This window comes from Vanacampus margaritifer, chromosome 3 (genome assembly GCF_051991255.1).
Source record: "Vanacampus margaritifer isolate UIUO_Vmar chromosome 3, RoL_Vmar_1.0, whole genome shotgun sequence".
Lineage (NCBI taxonomy): Eukaryota > Metazoa > Chordata > Actinopteri > Syngnathiformes > Syngnathidae > Vanacampus > Vanacampus margaritifer.
This window is the reverse complement of record NC_135434.1, coordinates 9,330,401-9,354,936: the sequence shown is the minus strand read 5'-3', so window position 1 is coordinate 9,354,936 and position 24,536 is coordinate 9,330,401. Positions and strand designations below refer to the sequence as shown.

General features: G+C 41.9%; 1 protein-coding gene across 5 annotated transcripts in view; it reads left to right on the top strand.

Moving 5' to 3' along the window:
- The first annotated feature begins 279 nt into the window (after positions 1–279).
- slc20a2 (solute carrier family 20 member 2) overlaps positions 280–24,536 on the top strand; it is a 47,702-nt gene continuing 23,445 nt past the window's right edge. The window contains exon 1 of one of the 5 annotated variants that reach the window (XM_077562613.1): positions 280–614. The gene's annotated coding sequence lies outside the window, so the exon portion shown is untranslated. Of the gene's footprint in view, positions 615–19,426; positions 19,573–20,721; positions 20,928–24,536 lie in introns of those variants that run through there. The other 4 variants (XM_077562608.1, XM_077562610.1, XM_077562611.1 and 1 more) reach the window with 4 other exon arrangements.

The window sequence follows — 24,536 nt, the reverse complement described above, 5'->3', positions numbered from 1 at the left end:
TATCATTATTGACCAACTGGGTGACAATGTGCCGCAGCCTCCGTAGTGCTCGAAATTAAAAACAGATTTTTTTTCTCTCCCTCTCTTTCTCTCTCTCTCTCTCTCTCTCTCTCTCCCTCTCTCTCTCTCCAGCGAATCTAATTCAACTCCCCACTGTGATTTAAATGTGCATTTAAAAGGTATAACAGTCACCCCCCACCCCGTAATTATCAGCCCCCTGTGCACTAGAGCAGAACGACCACTCACTCACTCGCTCTCCACCTCTGACGCTCGACACCCCCCCTCCTCCATCCATCCCAAAGCTGTCATCCCGAGTGTGCTCGGCTCAAATCCCCTGAACGCCCGGATGAGAGTCGAAGCACAGCCAGGAGACATACGCAGCGTTGGCAACATGGTGGCGTGAGAGAGGCTCCGAGTGAAAGGAGCAAACAGACATCACTCACCCGAGACAGGAGCGGGGCGGGGGTGTTGGGCGACCGACCCGACAGGCCGACCGCTGGAATCTGTGACATTTTTTTCCACCGGAACCTCCATAGGGGGAACATAAGGACGGCGAGAGAGGCCAGACGCGGCGTCGAATTCCTCAAGCTTCGAGGTTTTGTGCTGTTTTGTCGGTAAGTACCTTGTCCGAGTTTACCTTTGACCCGCCATTGTTGCTCGGAGGGCTGTTTCTTTTATTAGGAGCTAGCTTGTTGTGTGTGTCCGCGTTGCGTTCAAGGAGGAACGGGTCCCTGGGCCGTGTGTGTACGCGTGTAGTACAAATAGTAGCCGTGGCTGAAAGTCACGCAGCTTTTTCTCCGCGCATTGACACGTTCGCGTTGTATTTCGAGATGTTCTATCTAGTATATGTCCGCTCGTCCCTTGGCAAGTCAAGCACGCCCCAGCTGCACGTGCGGGACTTCCCAACCCCGAGTGTGCGCCCACAATAGCTCACATTTTGGACAAAAATGCCGGCTGCGGGGACGTGGACCGGCTGCTGGTTGGAACTAATGTGGGAAAGTGGACGCTCCAAGCGAGGGCGAACGCTCGGCTGATTTGATTGTTTTTTTTTTCAGGGATCGCCTGTTGGTTTTACTGTTTATCACGCGAGTTCATTTCACTCTGTTGGAGCCGCAAGAGTGATCGGCGACGACGCTGAGGCGAGTCGACGTCACGCATGCGCAGTGTGCACTATGGCAGACCAATAATCAACCCTCATACTCGCGAAATCATATTCGCCTTTTTCACATAACTAGGGCTGAACGATTTTTAAACATATAAAGCAATATTTTGTATATATATTGCAAACAATATCATCACACATTACATGAATGTTTTGGTTTTATAGGTTAGGCTTATGCTAAAATAAAGGCAAATTAATCACATATTAATAAGAAAGCCAGTGTACTTATCTACTTAAATGAGTCGTTAACACTGACTTGCATTCTTTTAAGCATTCACTACAACAACTTTTGTCTGTTAAATTGTACCAGACAAATTTGTAATAGTATTTCGCATACGGTTTTCAAATTTGCTTTACAGGGCCAGCCCACATTATCGTCAACATTTCCCCGTCATTAAAAAAAACCCTGTTAGTTTTCTAAAAGCAACACAGGTGGGTAGTATACAAAGATTTACTCTAAAGGGTGAGATCGTGACTGATACATAGCACATGTTAAAGTTGTCGCGCAACATATTTGCTTGAGATTGAGTGCACAGTTTCTGATGCTGCCTCTAGATATCCTTCATTTGATTGGTCAAAGCAAAACTTGTTACAACTAAATTCCACTCATTAAAAATATTTGTATCCATCACAAACATCTGCTAGCATATTCCCTTTTTTTTTTTAATGGAGTCCCTGTTGCTGTAAGGAGCCAGACACTTATTATGTTCCTCCTACCAAAGAGGGAGCCAATCCCATTGTCAACATGATAGATTTTCCACCACACAAAAGGAGTATTCAGGAGGTGGAAAGAATAGCAGGAACACCCTGCATCACGATCCGTCTAACAGCAGCATGAAAATCGCAAGATGCAGAAATATTACAGTCTATTTATAGCAGGATTATTGTACGGCCTTGGATCTTATTGTGATGAACAATCAAAGTAGACAACTACTGTATTTAGCTGGCTACTGGCTGAAACTAAATTGAACGTTTCCAAGTACATATATTGGTCGCCGGTCAGATGGCAAACTTGTTTTCTTTTTATTTGTTTGCATAATTTTAAACACAAGTGCACGCTGCCGTGCATAGTGATGTTTTGATTGAATGAAATGGAGTAAAATCATATTATGTGCGATACGCACACAAACAACAGTTTTGCAACAGCAGGTGGAAGTGGTGGTCAGTATGGATTTTGTGAGTTAATAATTAATCATCATCTAATGATAAGAGAGCAAGAAAGGGCACCGATGAGTTTTCGTGTTGTTTGCACCCATCGAAAAAGCTGTGTCTAAAAAGAAAGAACTGTTTTAGACTACTCAAAAACTTTTGCAGAACTGCAAGACACAGATTGTTGTTTATTGTCTAGCCATAAATGTTTTATAGCAGACATGGAATCATGTTCTGATAAGATAGGTAGATGAATGGCTTCCGTCTTTATAGACACTTATGCGGGCACACGCACGCACACAAACACACCTGCTTTATGTACGCAAAGAGCAGTGCGAGTGAGTTTGATCTGATGAAGATGAGGAACATGCCGCTGCCCCTTCCATTTTATTTCCTGCAAAACATCCATCTCTTCAACAGCAGTTAAGTCATAATATTATTGGCATCTCCCCGCACCCTTTCAGCCATGTTTGTTGAGCAGATCCTCTCTTTGTGCGCACAGGTGAAAAGTTTGTCGCTGCCGAGACGCTTTCTGAGCCTGTGTGTGCTCATGCATGGATTTTTCTGTTACTCTTCAGCTACAACACAATATGTTACGGCCATCGTAAATGCAGAGGCCATTTAGTGAAGTATGTGCTTGACATGTAAAAGTTTATGGAGTTAAACTCTTTATATGTAAACACAGAACTGAATCCAGCTATGAATTATAAATCAAAACATTATAAATGTAAAAATTAGCTATTTGCTGTCAAATGTAAAAATCTGTATTCTTTGGTAACAAGTGATGGTGATTTCGCCGATACAGTCTCTTTTTTGTTTTTTTGGGGCTCAAATTATTAATTGTGTGAGTTCAGGCACATTCAACTTAAGGCATTGTAAAGCACCTTGATTTGACGATTTACACTCGTTAAGTGATACTTTAGTAATCAGAAATCGGGGCTAGTCACACCATTTTCAATTGGTCGGTATCAGCTGAGAAAAACGGGCTATTGTTGTTGCACTTTGTAACAATTTGCCCCAAACAATCTTTACAACACCCTTTTTATTTGATCATTTATGACTTTTTAATTAGTAGATTAACACCTCTGTTGCTCATAATGGGAACTCCTTCTAGCCTCTAGCCAATAGTTTTCAGACAGGATTCGGGTTGAAATTTCCCGCCCTCTGTCTGCAGATGTGACGTCATGTGCGCATTGTGTATGTGAAGGGAAAATGCAGTTTCATTTTTCGGCCACAGGTGGCAGTAGCGATTCTAGCAATTCGAAATTCAATTTTCTGCATTGAGTAGCTTTAATGACGATCACAAAGTGAACAGGGTGCAAAGAACTTTCCAAATGGAACAGTAACAGTTTATATATACATATATATAAATATATATATATTTTTTTACTAGCGGTATTTTAAGAGTGACAGTAACAGGGCCGGCTTTAGGCAACAGTCTGAGCCATGTAGTCCCTACTGTGTAGTGGGCGGCGCCTCCCAAAAAGCATGACTCCCCAGAGCGTGCGTTCAGACTGGGGAGGAGAAAAACTGGACACACGCTTTCACACTCCTTCGCAGCTCATTAAGATGAAAGAGGCATAGAGGGAGATGAGGACACATTTTGCTTACAGTCAGGTCAAGCCAAAAAAAAAAAAAAGTCTGTAAGGTCTGGTGTGATATACAGTATAGTGTGGCTGAATAGCATCGTCAAAGAGGTCACATAGCAGCAGGCTAGCAAATGTGACGGATTTAAACAACATCCCTTTGAATAAAAGTTTAACGTTTGTGATTTTTTTTTTTTTCAAACTTGTGCCCCACTGCTGGACAAGGCAATTACCGTTAATCATTAATGTTGTTTTCATTTGAGTGGACCCGACCACTCATCTACCAACTACGCAACAGCAATTAGTCATTTATTGCGCATATAAAATGTATGTACAACGTGCTCAAGTATAGAAATCCTGCATATGTTAAAGCTAAATGTATTAGTTAGTATGTATGAACTAAGTATCAGCTCTGCATCAGTACTTAAATGCAGCACCCTCGTCTATATTGGAATCCTGAATTTATTATTCGAGTGCTCAGAACTAGTTTTACACGCAGTGTGAGTATAATTGACTTTGCAGTACATGTAGATGACTTCACATGTGGTCCTTGCGGCATTTTATACATGAAGAGATATGTAGTAATGCTGAAGCAATGCCTTTTTAGTACGTACAGAAAAGGTCTTTATCTCAATTTGAGCAAGTGTCATGTATGATGACGCTCTCTCTGCGGACCCTTTGACTAAATAGAAGTGCATGTTGCCCTCCTTTTTGATGAACCTTATTCAAAATAGCAATCTAGTGGGTTTAAAGTCGGTTCACATAGAGCCATTTGACTGATTTGATTTATAAGTGACTATCTTCTTGTGAAGACAAAAAAAAAAAGGTTCAAACATGAGCTGAGAACACGTCAAAGGCAGAGTTTCACCAATAGACCCAACATAACAGCTATTAGCAGTTTTGTCATTTTTGGTTATGTGTTTGGGCTGTTAACGGAGTGTTGACAAAAATTAATTAGCATTAGGTGCGGTCGGGTGATGAGGGTGCATTGTGTAATGTTTTCATGTTGATCGCAACACTGAGAATGCAAACCAGTTTTCATGGAGGTGAGCTTTCTCAAGTACCTTTGCATACTCACACTTTGGAGGAACTTTCCGCCATGGCGGCTCATTGTCTGTTCACCTAAGAAAGTACCGAACGTAAGACTTGATTCCTGAGGTTGCTCAGAACCAGAGCGCCAGATGGGAACCTTCTGTAAAAGACAGATAATGTCCAAAGTTTGGGATTATTTTGCACTCAAAAATGAAGATAAAGTTGAAATGTGTTGGCTTACATGATACCACAGAAATTATAGCAGAGACAAGGTATCGTAAACATTGTCATTTGATATAGCTAACCACCACTAGTTAGTGTCTTGTAGCGCCCCCAAAAGCCACCAATGCACTTTCAATCACTTTATTGAACAGAAATAAACACATGACAAAAACATTCAGGAATTATTTTCTATGGCTCGTTCAAAGTGATTAGGGAAAATGCACCAACCTTGGTTATTAGCCGTCCAGCCTGGAGAAATGCCACCTATGATGTCCTTCCAACGCCAACTAATCTCCACCAGTGGTTTGGTGAAGATCTTGGGTGCGTCCTGTGCGCCAAGCAAGCCTCCCTTAGGCACATACTCGCCGGATGTAAAACCAGTCTCACCAAGGGACGGTATACTTGGCGCCACAATCCAAGTCTTGAAGAGCCTTGCTTCCACACACGAGGGAAAACGATCCAGCATCAACGCCCTACCACTGCCAACATCTAACGCCTCATGGGCAACTGCCTTTGTCCATGAAGAGGCCACAGATGCCAGGAGCAACTCTCAACACAATCAGAGAAAAGCCAACTGTGCCTAGCAACGTGATTGGAAGATACTGGCAGATATTGGCAAACAGCTGGTGTCCCCCTCAGAGATCGCCACCACCACCACCACCACATTGAGGCCTGTCAAGTCGAACTTACTGTACCCTGGGAGGACTCCATGGAGGAGGCATATGAGCGGAAACCCCTGCGATATTCTGAGCTAGCCGCTGAAGCTCGAAATCGTGGCTGGAACGCGGAAGTCCGCCCAGTGGAAGTTGAAGGGCAGAGGGCTTGTGAGAACATCTACCACAAGACTACCGAGGGACATGGGAGTTAGGGGCCAAAACCAGCGCACAGCCATCAAAGCTGTGTCAGAGGCAGAAAAAAGAAGCAGCCACGACCTGGTTGGGACCCCAGGTAGCATGATAGGAGGTATGCGGTCAGCCTAGGCATGACTCAGGGAACAGGATGCCCCTGCCATGCATAGTCCCCTGAGATGTCCGCCACTTGACAGCAAGGTGACTCTCATGGCCAATTAGGGTTTGGGACGCAAGCTCAGGGCTGATCATCCTGCGGCTGGCCGTCTCTGGCGAGGGTGTATAGTGTAAAAGGCCAAAAAAAACCTGTGACCCAGAGGAACACTACTGATGATGCGGCCCGTAAATTTCATTTCCTCAAACCTACCGTCCACCATTCACCGTCAAGTCCACCAGTGAAATGTATGTGCTCGCACATGGATAGCAACATCTCATTTTGGCTAATGTGGTTAGCCGGTCAATAGCCTGCCGCTAACGTGAGCTAACAAAAGCCAACGACACTTTCATACGTTGACACTGTCATGTCAAGTTTGCTCCGTATGATTTATTTTGGTTGTTACTAGCAAAACCAAGAGTCAGTTTTAAAAAATCATTTCCAGTTTAATACATTATGTAGAAACTTTATTTGTACATACACCGCCATTGTTGTTTACATCGCAAAACATTGTGCGTAGTGATGTATAGCCTAACAGCTGTTTGCTCTCTGCCAAGCAAAGCAAAGCAATTGCGATCTATATTAACACCAGCAAAAAAGGAGACAAAACGCCACACTGCGTGGCTGATGATGATGATGATGATGATGATGATGATGAGATTAATCAATGGGATAATGGGTACTTTGGTCTGAAAATATTTGATAACTGCAGTCCAACTGAGATGTCACAAAATGCCTCTAAACTGCTTTAAAACGTTTTGTTTGTTTTTTAGAGAAAACGGTAAAACTCGTGCTGATGATTTACTGTTTTATTTCTGCTTTTTTTTTTTAAACACAGTTTTGTTATGTCTTTAGTATGTGCAGTGTTTATACTTCAGCTTCACCTGCAAGTGGACCAAAATCCACTTCTTGTTTGATGCATGAGCAACTGAACCAACCCTTGCAAGTGTCAGACATTTCAACTTCTGTGCTTGAAAATGGTTGTCTTCTATTTATTTCTTGCTCTGACAAGTCTTGTTTGTCCGGTCAGACCTGTAGCTCTTTTCCTCTGATAGTGGAACGGATATTTCCGCCTTGGACTGTGTTTTGTTGCTTTCTGACTTCTCTGCAGTGAAAATTTTCCAGTAGAGTCAATATCAAAATACGATGCCTTTACGTCCGCATTACAACCCCCAAAAAGTTTAGATTTTCCATAAAAATTCATATTCATTGTTGTATAAAGTAGGCGATTCAGTTAGCGAGCTGAGTGCGTACTGTTTAACACATGAAACTGTTTTTTCAGTTGCTGAATCGTTTTATAGCAATTTATATTTGATCATGGCCGAGTAGACAGTTATGAAACATAAGTGTAAATATTTATTCTAGCCACTGTTTTAGCCTTCTTTGAAAAAAAGACAAAATGCTGGTTGTAATGTCACTGAAAACATCAGAGAGTTTCTTAAAGGCGCAATTTCCTTGTGATGGGTGATGACAGTGCAAACAGCAGTTTTAGGCAGACATGCAAAACGTTCAATACGATTATGACAATAGAATATACATGATCAAAAATAACTAACCACATTTTCATGATGACTGACTGATGGGGACACCAAGAGCATTTTATTGTGTTACTGACCCAAAACTTCCTTATTGTGGAAAAGCATTGTACAGTGGTACCTTGGCTCACGAACTTAATTGGTTCCCACAGAGAGTATGTGAGCCGAAAAGTTCGTCTTCCAAACAAGTATTTCCCATAGGAAACCATTGAAATGAGAATAATCCGTTCCCAGGTCCCCATAAAACACAATTTTCTACTAAAAAAAGCCTTAAAACTACACAAAATATACCTTATTTTATGTATAATAAATGTGCTATTGTATTGTAATTAAAGAAATACACTGTACTGTATAATAAAGTGTTTTTATTTGCAAAACTTGCAGCTTGCCTTTGTGATGGTACAGTAGTTGAAGGCTTGATGGAATGGAGTGGGAGGAGGAGGGAGGGAGGGAGTTACTGTTTGGAAGGAGAGTCCTCCGGTGTGGCTTCTCTTCTTTGCTTCTTAGGAGACTCTTTATCCTTGTTGCTGACTAAAAACCTCTTAATTGACACCTGTTGGTAGACTTAGCGCACTGGTACTGGGACGCTAAGCCACACAAACGCGCACCTCGTTCGTGTTTGTCGATGATCTCCTTCTTCTGCTCGACCGTAATTTTCTTCAATGTCTTCTTAGGCTTAACACTAGCCTTTTGTGGGGTCTTTTTCGGTCCCATGGTAGCAAAAGTACACTCCAAAAGTACTCCAAAATGATCCAAAATGTCTACCGAACACAAACCACGTCCGCACTCAAACAAAGGGGGCGACGAACTGGGACGCCGTGAGCGTGCGTCAGCTTCTCGTGATTCCTCGTGTCGCGAGATTTGGTTCGTCCGCCGAAAACTAGTTCGTCGGCCGAGACAAAATGCTCGCGAATTTAATGTTCGTGAGGCGAAAAGTTCGTGAGCTGAAGCGTTCGTGAGCCGAGGTACCACTGTATTTAATATTTGGAAAGACATTTGCATTCATTTTCAAACAACGTCTTCCAGATAGAAAAGGTTATAATATGACCTTGTGTATCGGTGCTTTTTTGGACCGTTTGCTATATGTCGAGCTTTTGCTATCTTACCGCGAGACAAACATGGATGACTTTCGTCTTGCAGACTGACACATTTAGAACAGGAAAGAAAAGAAGATGTATAGAAAAGGCAGTGGATTTCTCTTTTGGTTTCCATGACAATACTGCGGGATGCCGGCGGGCTTCTTGTTGCTCTTGTCTGGCAGTGTCACGGAACAGTGTCTGTCTCTCTGGTCGTCCCACCTCGTCCTCGGAGCACAATCACGCTGTTATGTCGCTGACTGTCATCGCGATGACAACATCACGTGACAACGTCGGCGGAGAGGAAATCGTCACGCCGTGTGTATGTTGATATAATGTATGCCTGTGCATGTGTACTACAGCATTCCTTTGTTCTGGCTGTCATTGCTCATTTAGAGATGATAATGTTTCGCATTGTTGCTCCCACGGGTCAAACAAACAGATAACAGCGAGAAATGTTTACTGTAAGTTGTGTTTTTTTTTTAAGCATTTTATCATAAGCCCTTCTTGCCCTTACAACAAACATATGCGGTGAGAATTTTTTTTAGACAAACTCCTCTTCGCAGACTTTTGGAAAAGTCACATTTTCATATGGTAGACCATCTTGAGATGCTGGCGCGTCAAAAAAGGCGCAAGCTGCGAGCGGTGACAGAAAGAGGCTGAAAACAAATAGTGAGAACTCGCAGCTCTGGTGATTTTCATTTCGGTGACTTCAGGGTCAGAGTCAAATTCATCAAAACCATTTCCGCAAATCAGTTGTTTAGAAGTCCCCGTTTAGCCTTCCCTTGACCTTAAATTGGCTCCAACGGGCTTCTAAGGCTTTTAAATATTTGTGGTTTGCGCATGCTGTTGCTTCCAGGAAATCATTTAAATGGCCAGTTTACAATCATTAACACTATTTGTGTTTCTACTACCGCTCTCATTGTTCTTGCTTGTTGATTCAAATGTATGTGAGTCTCTCTCTCTCTCTCTCTCTCTCTGGACAAATAATACAATAATAAATTACGGTAATCACTTACATAGGTGTGCTGTCATGCTGGCGATGGTTGGCTTCCTGTTTGTGTTCCTTTCTTGTTATTGTGTTCATTAAGATAGCAAAGGTCTTCTACTAAAAGGTAACGCAACATGACAGGAAAGAATGATGTTTTTTCTCTTGTTATATCTTTTCCTGTTGTGTCTTTGACTCAGTTTCACCCTCTTGACTGGGTCCTGGAGAGCTGTTGTGTTACAGTGTTTAGTGTTGGCCTTCTGGGAGTAGCACGGTCCGCATCAAAACGCGCTCACATAGAGCGTCTCTTGTTTGACTGCCGATGTGCTGCTAAACCGTGAGCCAGTTACATGTATGGAACTCAGTGAGGACCCCCCCCCCCCCCCAACTCTTTCCTCTAAAGTAGATTTGTTCGGGAACGCCAAAGGCTTGGTTGACACAAATGAGTCATGATTTCACCACTCGGGCCTCGGGTCATTTTGGGTGTTTGGGGGGAAAAAAGTAGCAAGCGGAAGATGGGAGCCCTTTATTCTTGGTGTAGTCAGATAAGTAACGTACTACCATGTTCCACTTTATGAGTTGGCCGTCTTTTTTGGAAAGTCTTCTTTATGTATTTTTTTTCATGACAAATTCCCATTTATTAATTTTTTTTTAGTTGATAATTTTAACACAAACCTACCAAATAAACCTTATATGATACATATTCATTAGTCTATTAAAGCCTATTTATTTGAAATTCATAATCCTCAGGTTTCTGTATATAGTATTAATAAAGTATAATTACTCTAAAGTAATAATAATGAGAGTGTTTATTTAAAATGCATAAAGTATATTGTTTGAATTGCATAATAATCAGGTTATCTATACACGATAAATAGCATATTGTCGCTGCTATGTGAAAAACGCTTGTGTTCATTTTTTGCATGCATTTTTTAATTTTTCAAAATTTTATTAAAATTGTTATGTTTTTGGGATGAACCTGAATGCAGACATCTCCGAAAATGGTTTCCGATCAAAACTCAGAATCTGGGAGTACGCTAGTCTTAATTTAGACCAGTTTTCCATTCCGTCCTAAAATTGTATTTTCTTTTCATTGTCTCTTAACTGATCCTGCGTGATCAGCCTTGAGTCGATAACTTAGGTTTGTCACTTCCATTTTTAACTTGCTGCTCTTGCGCAACACAAATGTGCCGTTGTGTTGCCTGCCTCCTTTCGATCATACTGTCACGTCGGTACTGGTCCAACCCGAATTTGACTGTAGGGCCAGGACAGGGCTCCATGTAAGGATGAGCAGCTGGCTGGCCGGCCAGTGCTCATGTCACGCTGCTATTTCCAGCCAAATCATTCCTGCCGCCGACGTCTTTAGCAACGAACGCAAGCGACAGACATGCGACACCTCAGGCAGTGGCGGGGTTGGAAGGTGGGGCAGTTCGTCTGCTAAAATTCAGCAAGAGGCAACCTTGGATGATGGGGATTAGCATGGTAGACCGATGGCACGCTAGCCAATTTATTGCACGTGACTTAAGATAAGGGAGGAATGAAGATATGCAGTATGCACTGAAGAGTATTTGAATTTTAACATAAGCCCAGCAAACAAATCAGAATTTGTCATGCTAACTGACAGCAGAGATCACTTAAGTCATCCCCTGATTTAAACAGTTCAACTGTCCGCACATGCTCATAATCGCAAAACATGCATGTTACAGAATATCTGTGACAGATAGCGCCACTGCCATATTATGTTCCTACATGATCTGTACTTAATCATATCCATTTCGACAGTAGTACAACTAGCATTTTCTCCAAAACCCCATAAAAGTACGCATGAAGCGACTGAAACACCGAAGAGCAATCGTTAAACTGTTAACTTCTGTTTTGTTACGCATATCCGCAACCTGTAATAGTGCCGTAAAAATATGATCAAACTCAAGCAAGAAGCAGTTTTTTTACGAAACACAAGGGACAATAAAACACATCTGTTGGTCTCACGCCGTCTGTCTGTCTTGTTAGTCCATTTAGTGATTCTTCTTTGGGTTCACATTGTTAGAAAATACAGTGAGAAAAGCACCCAGCCTGCAAGTAAACTTTGTTTTCGTCCGCTTACTGGTACCACGCTGAGAACGCTTCTGATCATATGCCAGTGCTGAATCATGTGATTAAGCTCTAAATACTGTAGCTGAGTCTATTATTGGCCAATTCTCTATTACTAAAGAATTAATAAGGATTTTCATACTGAAGTAACGGTATGATTAGTAGACTAACTGTTTCCTCATACAGTACTCACTTAGCAAAAAAAAAAAAAAAAAAATGCTGTTATTGATGATACTCCAATTATAGATATCAGAATCAATTTTGAACGCAGCCCAGAAAATACACTTAAAAACCAAGTTATTTGTTTTTCAGTAAGAAGCCAAGATGTAACTCAGAGCAATGCAAGAGCAAACTGGTTTTCTTCAAATGCGACGGCGCTATTCTCGGGCGAAGTGAGGGAGCAGGATCGAATGTCGTGCAAAGTTCTCCACGATTCCCTCTGTGCTGAACAGCTGATGACATCTTCATAATGTTTCACATGTTGTTATTATGGTGCTACTGCTCTACGGGAAACAACCGCAACTGCTAATGCTGAGGAGGCTTCAAGCCTGTCGACATAATGTTTGCACATTAGCACTGAATGAAATCAAATGCTGTTATTTTTCTGTCAATGTGCGGATGTGTCGAGATGGCAACCACTGAGGATTTGGTTGCTTGCTGTTTGTTTCGTTTCCTGTGAGGATTATGAGTGCATTCCTTGGAGGATTCTTGCGCGATTGCGCCGCACTGATAGTGTCAGTATGAAGGACTACAATTGTTGAGTTTCATGGGCAACTTCCTGGCCGCAATTTTTAATACACATTAGGGCGGGAGAAAGTCTCTAATTTGAAATCAAAGGTAGTCAATTTGAAGAGTATAGTTTTTCTACCTTGGTCAGTGGTTGCACCATTAACCCCGGAGAACCCAAGAACCCTTTTCTTCTTTGGAAAATTATGAATTGTACATTAAATGACTGTTATAAGTTCACTGAACACCAAAATATATGTTTTTTCAATTTTAACCCTTTATTCCCTAATTTAGGATTAGGGCGAAATTTGACCCTTTTTAGATTTAGGGGTATCATTTCGAAAAATCACAATGACAAAAACTGTCAGTAAACTATTTAGAATTTAAGAAAATAATCAATCAAATACACAGCTACATTGAACAATATAATTTTTTCGTTTTATTTGTTTCATTTTAGAACTGGATTTTAAATGTACAAACACACTTTGGCCAATGGAAACAAGAACACAGGGACAAAATCACTGCTGGAAAAAAAAGAAAAGGTCTTTGTTATTTGAGTAGCAGAATTTATAGGGGCCAAATTTGACCCCGTGGGTTCTCCAGGGTTACACCAAATTTCATCCGGATTCAACAACAAATTTACCACAGGTCTGAACTCTGAACATATTCCGGTTTTAATATGTCAAGTTATCATATCGTCTTATTTTGTCATTCGCACCCTTCTGTATTAGTACAAACCATGCACCAAACTATGTTGAAGAGCAAATGGACTTTGGTGTGGTTTATTTCATTTCAGCTCAATGTATAGTTGATATAAAATGTCTTCACACCACTGATCCCATTCAAAGATTTTTTTTTTTACATACCAGTATCAAAAAGTGGGAAACACCCTCTTAAAACTAGGATATGACAGTGTTCCAAAATGGAATTCTTGGTTTCATCAGACAGTAATCAAGTTTCCCAAACACTTGGGAAAATGTGTTATGGTCGGAAGAATCCAATGTTGCACAATTTGGTTTTAATTGCAAAAGGTGTGTTTGGAACAAACACAACACTGCCCATCACCAAACGGCATCATGTTTTGGGGCTGCTGTTCTTCAGTCCGAACTCGGTTGGGCCTTTGGCAAGGTGGAGGCAATTATGAACAGTTTCAAAATAGCAGTCAGTGCTAGCACAAAAGCTTAAGGGCTTATGCTAGAAAGGACAAAAAAAAAAGTCTGTTTCAATGAAGTCGTGCAATTTATACTGTTAGTCACTTTAATGGTGGGAAAATGTTTGAAATCACAAAAACTTTTTATGTGTAACTGCTGCTGCTTATATGGAACAAAAAAAAATGCTCTTCAATAAGAAATGCATTCAAAGTGTTTTGTGAACACATCCTAAATTGCTCCCTTCACATGATGAAAGTCCCCAGCTGCAGTTGTGAAATTCCCTTCCTCATTGTCACCACCACTAGTTCAATTTGGCTAATGCTTTGCTGCACGTTCCTGAGCATTACACTTCGTTTTTTACCTTAAACTAACAATCTGCCGCTAATCCGCTGACTCACTGACTGAGGGGGACCTAATCCGGCCGGCCTCGTGCCTAAACGTGGGAAGCCCTCGCGCGGCAAAGTTTAAACGCATAGTTAATACGGGCCGTGCGTCTACGTCTGAGCGGAAGAAAGCCATTGCTGCATTGTGCGGGACCCCGTGTGCCCCCCTCCATGCCTTTTCTGCCACTCTGTGCTCACGGCAGCAGGCCTAATCAAAGCCCCCCCCCCCCCCCCTCTAATACCGTTAGCTGGGTCATGTGCTGAAAGCCAGGATTAGGAGCCAGGAGGGCACAGGCCAATAGAGCCAGCTTAGCAGGGAACCTTCTCTCTCTCTCTCTCTCTCTCTCTCACTTACTCTTATGTCTGTCTGTTTATGTAGATGCAGACATGATGCCACGAATGCCTCTCCAAGGCACAAGAATATGCTACATGTGACAGTATATGTAACTGTATGCATTTCCTCTCAACTCTAGCAAGGCATATACACTTTACCACTAGCCATTATAACATAGTAAATACAAATCTTTTTTTGACTACTTCCGTCCGTCCGTCCGTCCATCTTCAATTCCGCTTATCCAGGGGGCAGCCCGCGGGGGCAGCAATTTTAGCAGGGAAGCCCAGACTTTCCCTCTCCCCAGCCACTTCACCCGGCTCCTCCGACGGGATCCTAAGGCGTCCCCGGGGCCTCCCGCCGGTAGGACATGCCCGGGAGGCGTCCAGGCGGCATCCGAACCAGATGCCCGAGCCACCTCAACTGGTTTTGACTACTTGTATACAAATATTGGGTCTATGAAGTGCATGCAGACCAAGTAAGTTTCTCTGTAAATCGTTCTGATTCGGGTGGGGGGGGGGGGGGTATTGTGGACTCTTTCCATGTGGTGCATGCATATGTACCACAATTGACAAGCGTAATTCTATGATGCCTCCACAAGAGAAAATGCCGTCTTTATGGGTGCTTTAGGGTGCTTTGTAATTACTTTTTTTTTTCATCCGAAGTAATATTCTAGTCATTGTCTCAAATTGCCCCATCAAGCAGTAAGAGTTGAAAACTGTTTTTTTTTTAGAGTGTTGTTAATTGATACTTGGGATTTGTTTTATTTAGATACCGAGGAATTGTTTTGATTTGTAATTGTTTTTTGTTATTTATGTATGTACTGTATGTATTTAAATTGGAAAGATCAGTGTATAATTGATGGTCATCGAAATGCATTGAAACCATTTTTTTTCCCAACCCCATAACAATCCTCAAAAAATGGTGATAAACATTCAATGTATATGCTTTTAACAAAAAATGGGGGGGAATTAAAGGGACAAAAATGGAACATACTAATTTTTTTTCTTCAAATATATTGGGAGAAAAGGAGAAATAAATCCCACAAATATGCAAATCCTCAGGTGCTGCTCAACTGAATTGTCTTTTAAATTTTGCTTCAGTTTACTTTTCTGAAAGGAACAATAACAAGACAATTTTTATGGAACTGTTTGTAGCTCACATGTGACAACACAGATGCTATCCAGGGATAAGGTAACACAAGATACCTAAAATATGGTCAGCATTCTGAGGGAAATTAGAACCAAAACACCTACTAATGCTGTATGTTGATCTTATTCTTGGAAGAATAGCTCGAACTTTCTCATGTTGATTTCAAAGTCACCGGTGTCGAACCTGGTGGTCTTTTTAAAGCAAGACTCTTTGCTCACGCAGATCGCGTTTCAGTTGCCTGGGTTATGTAACATGACAGCCATACGTTAACATTTGTTAAAGACATTTAGGAGTCACGTCTCTTGAAGAAGTCATTTGGCAGTTATGTGTGTTAGGAGGAACCAGCTGGAAGGGATTCACTCCTTCCTCAGAGCTTTGCTATGAAATGTCATTATTCAATGTTGCACCTCGTCTTCGATGCCCCACTCGTTATACAGGCCACTTTGCCCCACTAACACATGCTCATGCCCAGCCTTGTCGATCCTAGATTACCAGTCTCGGGCTCTGCAGAACCACGTTGGTATGTTGAACTTCCTGGCGCTGCTGTACTTGTGAGCCCAGAGCCAGATTAACATTTCTCTGTTGCATGCACACACAAACCTACTCATGAGGCGGCAGCAAGGAGGATAGGGGTGAAGGCGTGAAGCTTTCCAGTCGGTACCGCTGCCGATTCTTGGAAGAGAAGCGCTACTGGACTGTGGCGACAGAGGCCAGGAAAGCAGATAGGAGCTTGCAGGGTAAGATGACTCCGACATGCAGGAACATGGAAGCAGGAGAGAGAACATGATTAAAAAAAATTTAAGAAGGCTGAATTATTGGTAGGAAAGGTATGAATTGTGCCAGTTGTCTTATGAAAAGAACGGCCTGCAGTGTTGCTCAATACCTGAAGTTAGCCAGAGGATAAGAATAGTCTACAGAGCTGTTTTCATGAATGTGTGATGCTATAACAAAATGATTGTAAAGTCAAACTAAACCAAAGGCCGCACTGGTTTCACAATTCAGACCCGAATCGTTCCGTTCCGTCTTCAATTCCGCTTATCCGGGGTCGGGTCGCGGGGGCAGCAGCTTTAGCAGGGAAGCCCAGACTTTCCCTCTCCCGAGCCACTTCACCCAGCTCCTCCGACGGGATCCCAAGGCGTTCCCAGGCCAGCCGAGAGACGTAGTCTCTCCAGCGTGTCCTGGGTCGTCCCCGGGGCCTCCCGCCGGTAGGACATGCACTAAATATTCAGGAAAAATATCTCTCTAAAGCTGTTCAAAAATCCAGAGTTTGAAAATGAACATGTTGCATGGCCTTCACATATCTCGCAAGCAATTGTCGCAAGACTTTGCCGTGTTTTGTGTGACCTCATGTCAAAGAACTTAACTGCACGTTTATTACTTTTACTTTGTGTTCATCTGTGTTGTGTGAAAACAGCTTCACATCCAAACAGTAATCTTCCTTCTGGATGCCACTTTGTTCATTTGTTATCAAAACTAGAACTACTAACAGTGTGTATTCAAACAGGTTTTATGATGGCAACAGTTTGACCCACAGTTTCTTTTTTTTTCTCTCATTATTTTTAGTAGGGATTCTAAATGAGAGTTACCAGAGTTTCGAAATTAAAAACAGGGACACTCATTTTCACCAGGAACTACGTGGAACAAAATTAATCGCTAGTCAATCTGGTGGCCGGTGGTTGTGTTATTACGAGTACTGTCGCTATTTTGGTTGACAGTTTAACAGCACTCGACAAGCCAATAAACAACCTTTTTTGCTCCATCCAGGTGTTGAGGAACGTACCCCCAAAAAAGTGTATCCCAGCCCCTGCAACTTCAGTTGAATGCGGCTGTTCTGATATTGGTGCCTTAAATAAACTTTAACGTTGGAAAAATTCGGGACGGAACATGCATAAACATGGGACAAAATCTGCCCGGTATTTGGGACACAAGGCTCAAAATTGTGTCCACTTTAGAGGTTACACTGCACCTCATGCAGCATCTTATTTTGGATGCGCTTTGAAGCTTCCACGCAAACAAAAAAAACAAACACACAGTGGTGTTACTGAAAAGAGTCCAAAGTGAAAAGTCACTTTGCCATTTTGGAACAGGCGAGTGAAACCAAAGAGAGCTGACCTTAAAACACTATTTTAACATAACTTACTCAGCACTGTGGATCCGAGTTGATTGTTTGCTGTTGTAACGTGGTTGGCGTCCCTGTTTGTTGCTAAGGCTGCCGGCACTGTTACATTATTTGGAATGTGACACTTAATGTGGGCCACAGAAATCTAAATTTTTCATGTTTGTCTTCCATTTGTGTTTGTAACTGATACAACACATAGAGACCCTTTCTTATAATAGACATTTACAAAATGCTATCAGTCCTCATAAATTCTAAAAAGGCTATTAAATGTATGTATTTAAGAGTTTGATGTAGGGATGTAATGATATCCAAACCTCATGATACTAAAAATATCACAATATGAACCTCACGATATGATAATTATCACAGCATTATGGAGGGGATAGCGATTAAAAAAAATGAATAAAAAAAAGCTCACGATACTGTGTAAAAATTCACGATATTGCAAAAAATAACTGCAGTGACAGAGAAATAGGCGCAAAGTATCATAGTCTTTGTAATTCACAATGTTGTGTTCGACTGAAGCGGACCAAAAGTACTTTTGACAGCGATGTTGAAAAATATTTGCTGGTATGACTGATTTATTTGAGTGATAACCGCTGCAGTGGCCAAAACATTCCTAATTAAAATCGAACAACACTAATAAACTAACCACCAGCGGGTACTAAAACTGCACAAATGGATTACAACCTTGCATTTTTATTAACAGACATGCTGTTTTTAATATTGTAATGCTGACGACGATATTGTAGCCGTTTTAATATTGTGATATCAGGATATTGCCATTGTCGTTACATCCCTAGTTAGAAGTGTAATTGTGAAATAAAATGAAGGGTTGTGCTGCATGACAAGGTAGCAGCGAGATAAATAGTCCGCCATGAACCAAACTCCGGTTTAATCTAATAGACGGGATGACTTTCTCATGCGTTTGGTAATGGACTTGATACTAAGACTGTAGAACATTTCACCTCCATAAAGATCCTGACTAGCTCGTAGCTAAACTCAATGTTGTTTTGACCATTTGTTCCTGACAGAGGTATTTCTTAGAGTTTGAAGATTAAAAAAAATATTTGGTGTTATCGTTTCTTTCTGATCTTAGCGTGCAAAATGTTAAGTACGAGCACGTATGAGTACGTCGCAGTCAAAACAAATTTACATTTACCACACTGCTATGCTATTCTTCAGCCGCATTACTTGCCAAAATCGAATTCAAATGTCACACATATGCAACAGTGAGCGGCATTTATATCAAGGTATGCATATTGCAACATTCTTTAAAGTCTGTATGTGAAACTTTCAGTTGGTCAATTACATCCCTGTGTTTGTTTGCCAGTTGCAACAGTAAGCTTATGTTGGGACTCTACCAGGTACAAAATGCCTTTATTGCAGGAAAAAACAGGAGTTGTCAATAAAATGTTTGGGCAAAGTCAAGTGGCTGCGGTGAGACCAAATGAGAGTCACTGTGCATTTTTGTGTGTGGCGGCTTCGGAGTTGGTGTTGAAACAGACATGCTCATTGCAGTCATGCATGCTGTTGTTGTCATTCTTGAACACCACCCACCCCTCCCTCCTCCTCCTCCTCCCGCACACGGAGCCCGACTGATCATAACACAGCACAGAATGCGTGTGTGCGTGCGTGCACTTGGCTTGTAGGCGACAGCGCCCCCCCGCTGCGGAGCACAGAGTCAGAGTCAGCAGGTGCATCTGACGCAGAAAGGCTTTCGAGCAGGCAGGGCCAGTTGGGGCACCGAGAGGGAGAGGAGCCACGGGAACCTCGGCTCGCAACTCTCAGACGAAGAAAAAAAAATCAATGAGAGGAGCAGGAGGAGACCGGACGTCATACAAATACCTTTGCTTCAGTCATGTATGTAAGTAACATTTGGGTTTGATTTTATGGATGAATTGGGGGTGACGTTTGTGTGGAAGTTTGCGGGAGGATCAGCAATCATTTGAGTTAAATCTGTCATGAATTATAAAATATTACCGAGTTGCGGTCTGATAGGGAAAACACCCAGAACCCCCCCGACACCCCCCCCCCCCCCTATCCACCTCTGACTGTTTAGTTAATCATGCTCGGGCTCTTGCAGAGGCAGTGAAGTATTCCTCTCACATTATTGTTAAGCATTAGCGAACCGGACTCTGCTTTTTTGTCTGGAGAATGACGACCCTGCTGTGACTCAGGCCCCGCCGGGTCGACAAGACGGAGCGACATAGAGGCACACTGTTCCCAATGTGTGATTGAAAGGAACAATTGTGGCTGAGATGGCGTGTGTGGTGGTGTGCAATGAGGCTGTGTAACCAAGACAATGTCACCACATGGCGCAACTTCAACATCAACACCTCTTTCGAGGAGCTTATGTTTTAATGTTTGTCAGAATTGCTGTGAAAACAAAAAACGAACCCATAGGGCTGCTTAATTGTTTCAGCACTAACTAAACTGAAATCTATAAAAGCCTGTGGACAGACGATGCATGTTTCAAAGAAGACTATTGCATTTTGGTTATAGATGCAGATTCACCATTTTGTATACATTTGGAATTAGCAACTTTTTTTTTTAAACATTTTTCTTCAATTCAAGCTGAATAATGCATGAATATTAAAACTCATTCACTGCCATTGACGACTATAGACGTCAAAGATCGATTTTTCCTGGGCTGGCAGTGAATGACATCATAAATACTCAGTTCTGCACAAACAAATTGACGATTATTATACCCAGTCCAATTGCAGAATTTAGAAGATCCGCAATGTTGCTATCATCATAGTGATCCACTTTTTATTTTTAGAACGAAGTAGTGGCTATCAATGTCCTTGATGAAGAAAGCGCTTCTCGCTATCCACACAGACAATCACCTGGCATGTTTACACTATTCCTCCCTCATTGGCTGCCTCCTCCCCTCACGTCCACCCTCTCTGCACACCGACAGCCACTCATTGGCCGGCGTGTGCTCTCAACGTGGAGATGATCCTCTGGAAAGGCTGTCTAGACTCGCCTCGGTTCTGATTCTCTCTCACTCGCTCTCTCCTGCAACAACGCCACAAACCTGCTCAAGTCTCACTCTGCCTCTTCCGCTCTCTTCCTGCCTCCGTTCATTGCTGTCATCAGCTGCTCTCGCGCCACATCTCCTTTGCTGTCAGTCACATGCTCTGCCAACCACCGCCTCCATCAACTGTCGCTGAATTGTCTTCACCCACTTTTTCAGAAATATGGGTGCACATGAAGGTGAGTGGAGTTGACTTTCAGGATTGCTCTCTCTCTCTCTTCTCGCCACATCCCTGTCGTAACTCGGTTAGCCATCTGTTGCAGTGCCCTTGGATGTCAGGTGTATCACAGCGATGCCGTTAGTCATCATCCCGTGCCCTTCTGGTCCTTTCAGCGTCCGTCCGGCCACGGTCGAGGGAGGGGGGAGTTGACTGCCGCCGCGTGCTAATGCGGACCCGAGCTCGTGACACGGGTGTTTCGCGCCAGTTGTGGCGGCGGTGCTGCAGTGGCATCTCAGGCAGATTAATGAGCATTGTGCTGCAAACAGTGAGAGGACGGATGGGATCGTTCGCACGGCGCGCCATTCCAGAGGCTGACGTCGTGGCTTGACATGCAAGTCTGGGATCAGGACGTTATTTTCGGTAATGCTAAACGCATTGTGCGAATAAAGCTAGTTTTGAGCCTTTTTGAAGTCTTTGCAGCTCCTAACCAGCTGTCATCCGCAAGCTGAGTTGCAACTTGGATTTTTTCGAACTTTGAGCTTTTTCCCCATCTCTGCTTCTGTATAAAGTGGATGAACAGCAAGCTCAAATCATCTTTTGACGGGCGTATTTATCTGTCTGTGTCTCATTTGACCTCCAAGAAGAAATTGTCTGTGCCAAAAATAATTCTCAAGAGCTCGTTGTCACTTTCAAGTGGGTTTTTATTCAGGTTTTCAGGACAGGACGTCTCGTCAACAAAGTGCACCGTTGGCTCGTTGTTCCTTATGTCGGGCAATATATAAACAAAAGTGGATTTTCGGCAACTGACTATGAACTGCGCACATGATTAAGTAATGCCCGGCGAATATTTGACGGCGGTGGCCAATGATGGTAGGATAATCAGCTTTGCCTTTTTTGAACAGCTGCCGCACCCAAATAGGGAAGTTTGTGTTGGGTAAACATGAATTTTGTCAGCATCAGCACCTCGGACAGTGGTTGTGCAGGAAATGATGTTCAGTGTTGACGGGGAGGGATTCATTTAACAGGATCGTTTTTATTGTGGTTGTAGTATGCAGTGCTGTACTGCATCATACTGAGATGTGTTTAAAGACCACCATGCAAATGTATTATTATAAATCTGTGCTCTATGTTTTTGCCAGTGAGTGCATATTATTATCATTTACCTGCCAAAGTTCTTATTTCATATTTCAGTTCATTCTTGAACAAGTCACAGTAATCCATGCTGGTGACTTTGAATTCCTGCTACTGTTATTTTGCCGAGGGCTGGTGATGCTTTTCAAGCTTTTTATGAATAGACTCGATTAAGGTCCCGCTAAATAAAAGAATGGCCTTGATGCTGGTTGCGTAAGATTGTATTGTATTTTTTTAAATAAATTGTATTCAGCCAGCTTTGAGTTTCCAATGACTCACTAAGTAGACACGCAACTTGACCTTGAGTTTGCTGAAGTTTCTTTGAATAAGGATAAATGTGTATTTACAAGTGCAGCTCAATACGTTGAAGTACCTTGAAAGTCTTCAAGATTGAGAAACTTTATTTCATTTATTACTGCACATGGAATCACTACACATAGAGTCAAATGTTTTATGATTTAATTAAAATTAGTATATTTGTTATTGTTAAATTTACAGCTGCCAAAAAACACAAATTCAGCTCAAGATATTCAAATATTGTGCAAGGAAAAAAAAAAGCAGTTTGAATAATGGATGGACGGATATTCAGTATGGAAATTAGGTACAGTATTGCGCCAATCTTCTTGCTATTATGACCAAAACGTTCAACCTATCTTTACAAATAAAACAAAAAAAACCTTGAAATCCACAGAAAATGTGTTATCTGATATCTGATAAAACTAGGGTTGAATTTTTGTTGACTATTGTTCTAAAAAGTATGCTACAAAGATAACATTGCTACCCACAGTGAAGCATGGGTGGTGGCAGCATGATTGTGGGCATTTTTTCTTCAGCCGGAACTGTGATCCTAGACATGGTAGATGGAATTATGTAAAGTTCTCATTAGCAGTCAGTGTTTGTACAAAACCTTCAGGCTCACTTTAGAAATCAAAATTGAGATTGGTTAATTCTGAACACAGCCATATCCCCAGTTGGAGGGTGTGCATATTTGTGCAACCACATCTCAGTTTATTTTAATATATCCTTTTTTCTTTTTCTTTTTCAGTTGAGTTGAAATGATTTATATTGATGACATCTTTTTAAATTACAAAAATACATGCCATTTGAAGTGGAGTGGTTAGCATTTTTATACCCACTTCAGATCTTTATCCTCTTTTATACAGAAATGCTACAAAGTGACTGATTTCACAGAACCCAGCGAAAAAAAACGACATTGACGTGGCTGACCGTGGTTTGGTTTTAAAGTGTTGTTGCGCTGAGCATGATGCATCTCCACCAGTCATGTTTCTGAATTTAGCTAGGGCGTGTTTCATTGTTTATGTAAGGTTGCCTGGTTAATGTCCAGTTGATATTTTTTGAGGAGGTGGCGAACTTTACAAGTATTCAAGCAATGTAGGTTATGCATGAAAGTTGTATATCATCAGAAAGCAACTGATGATGTAAAAAAATGGGGATTTTGAATCCCAGCCTTGCCCAACTTAAACCTTGCCATGTGTTGACTTAGCTAAACGTGGATTTTTACACACATTTCCCAAAGTGCTCACAACTTCAAAGTTACATTGGCATGTAGGAAGATTAGTTTTCCCTTCTAGGACGATTTTACTTCACCAAATTGTGCTCAAGTTCAATATTTCATGTGTTTAGAAGCATAAACACGTTTTTAACCACGCACTCCACAAATTAAGTTGGCAAATGTGCCGCTTACTGCGCTCAAGGCGAGTCATTTTGGAATATGCTGAATATATTGACTTTATCCCGTAACCCTGACACAGGCTAGAAGACGGGCCTCATACTTCTTTCCTCCGATTATGCAGAAGTGAGGAAATGTTGAATCTCCGCCGAATCGGGTTTATTAATAAGAGGGGAATATTAATCAACAACCATTTAAAATGCACAGATGAGAGTTTGTCGACACATCGTAAAATACTTTTTATACAACTCTTTGATTCTACTTTGCAAGTCTAAAGCACCCGTTGCACAGCTGTGGAACCTTTTTCTGCAAGATCGTGGAAGAAGGTCAAGTCCAAAATAGTTAGTAGTCTTATCAGATCCGAACAAATACTGTACATTTCTGAGCACACATCTTACCTGAACAGATACAGATCTGCGGAAATAAGGTAGCTAATCTGAACAGTTTGGATCTACCCAAATAGTTCTTTGATACACAACATGATCTGAAAACACAAAGCACATGATCCATTTGGAATGGCTCCTTCAACCTGAGTACAGTAGTATTTTGTGAGGGGCTTTTTTTTGTGGAACGTTTTTGTGGGATATTGCTTTTAGAAAATCTGGTGTGAAAGAGTATAACTTGATTTTTTTTTTCTCAACATACAGTATCGCCTCGACTCCGTGGTTACATCTGCTACTTGGGGAAGCCCTTCTCTGATTGGCTGACAAGTTTCGTTGAAATTATTAGCCAATAATATCATACACACTAAAAACAGTTGGGTCAAAAGTAACCCAATTATGGATCAAAAATGGACCCATCCACTTT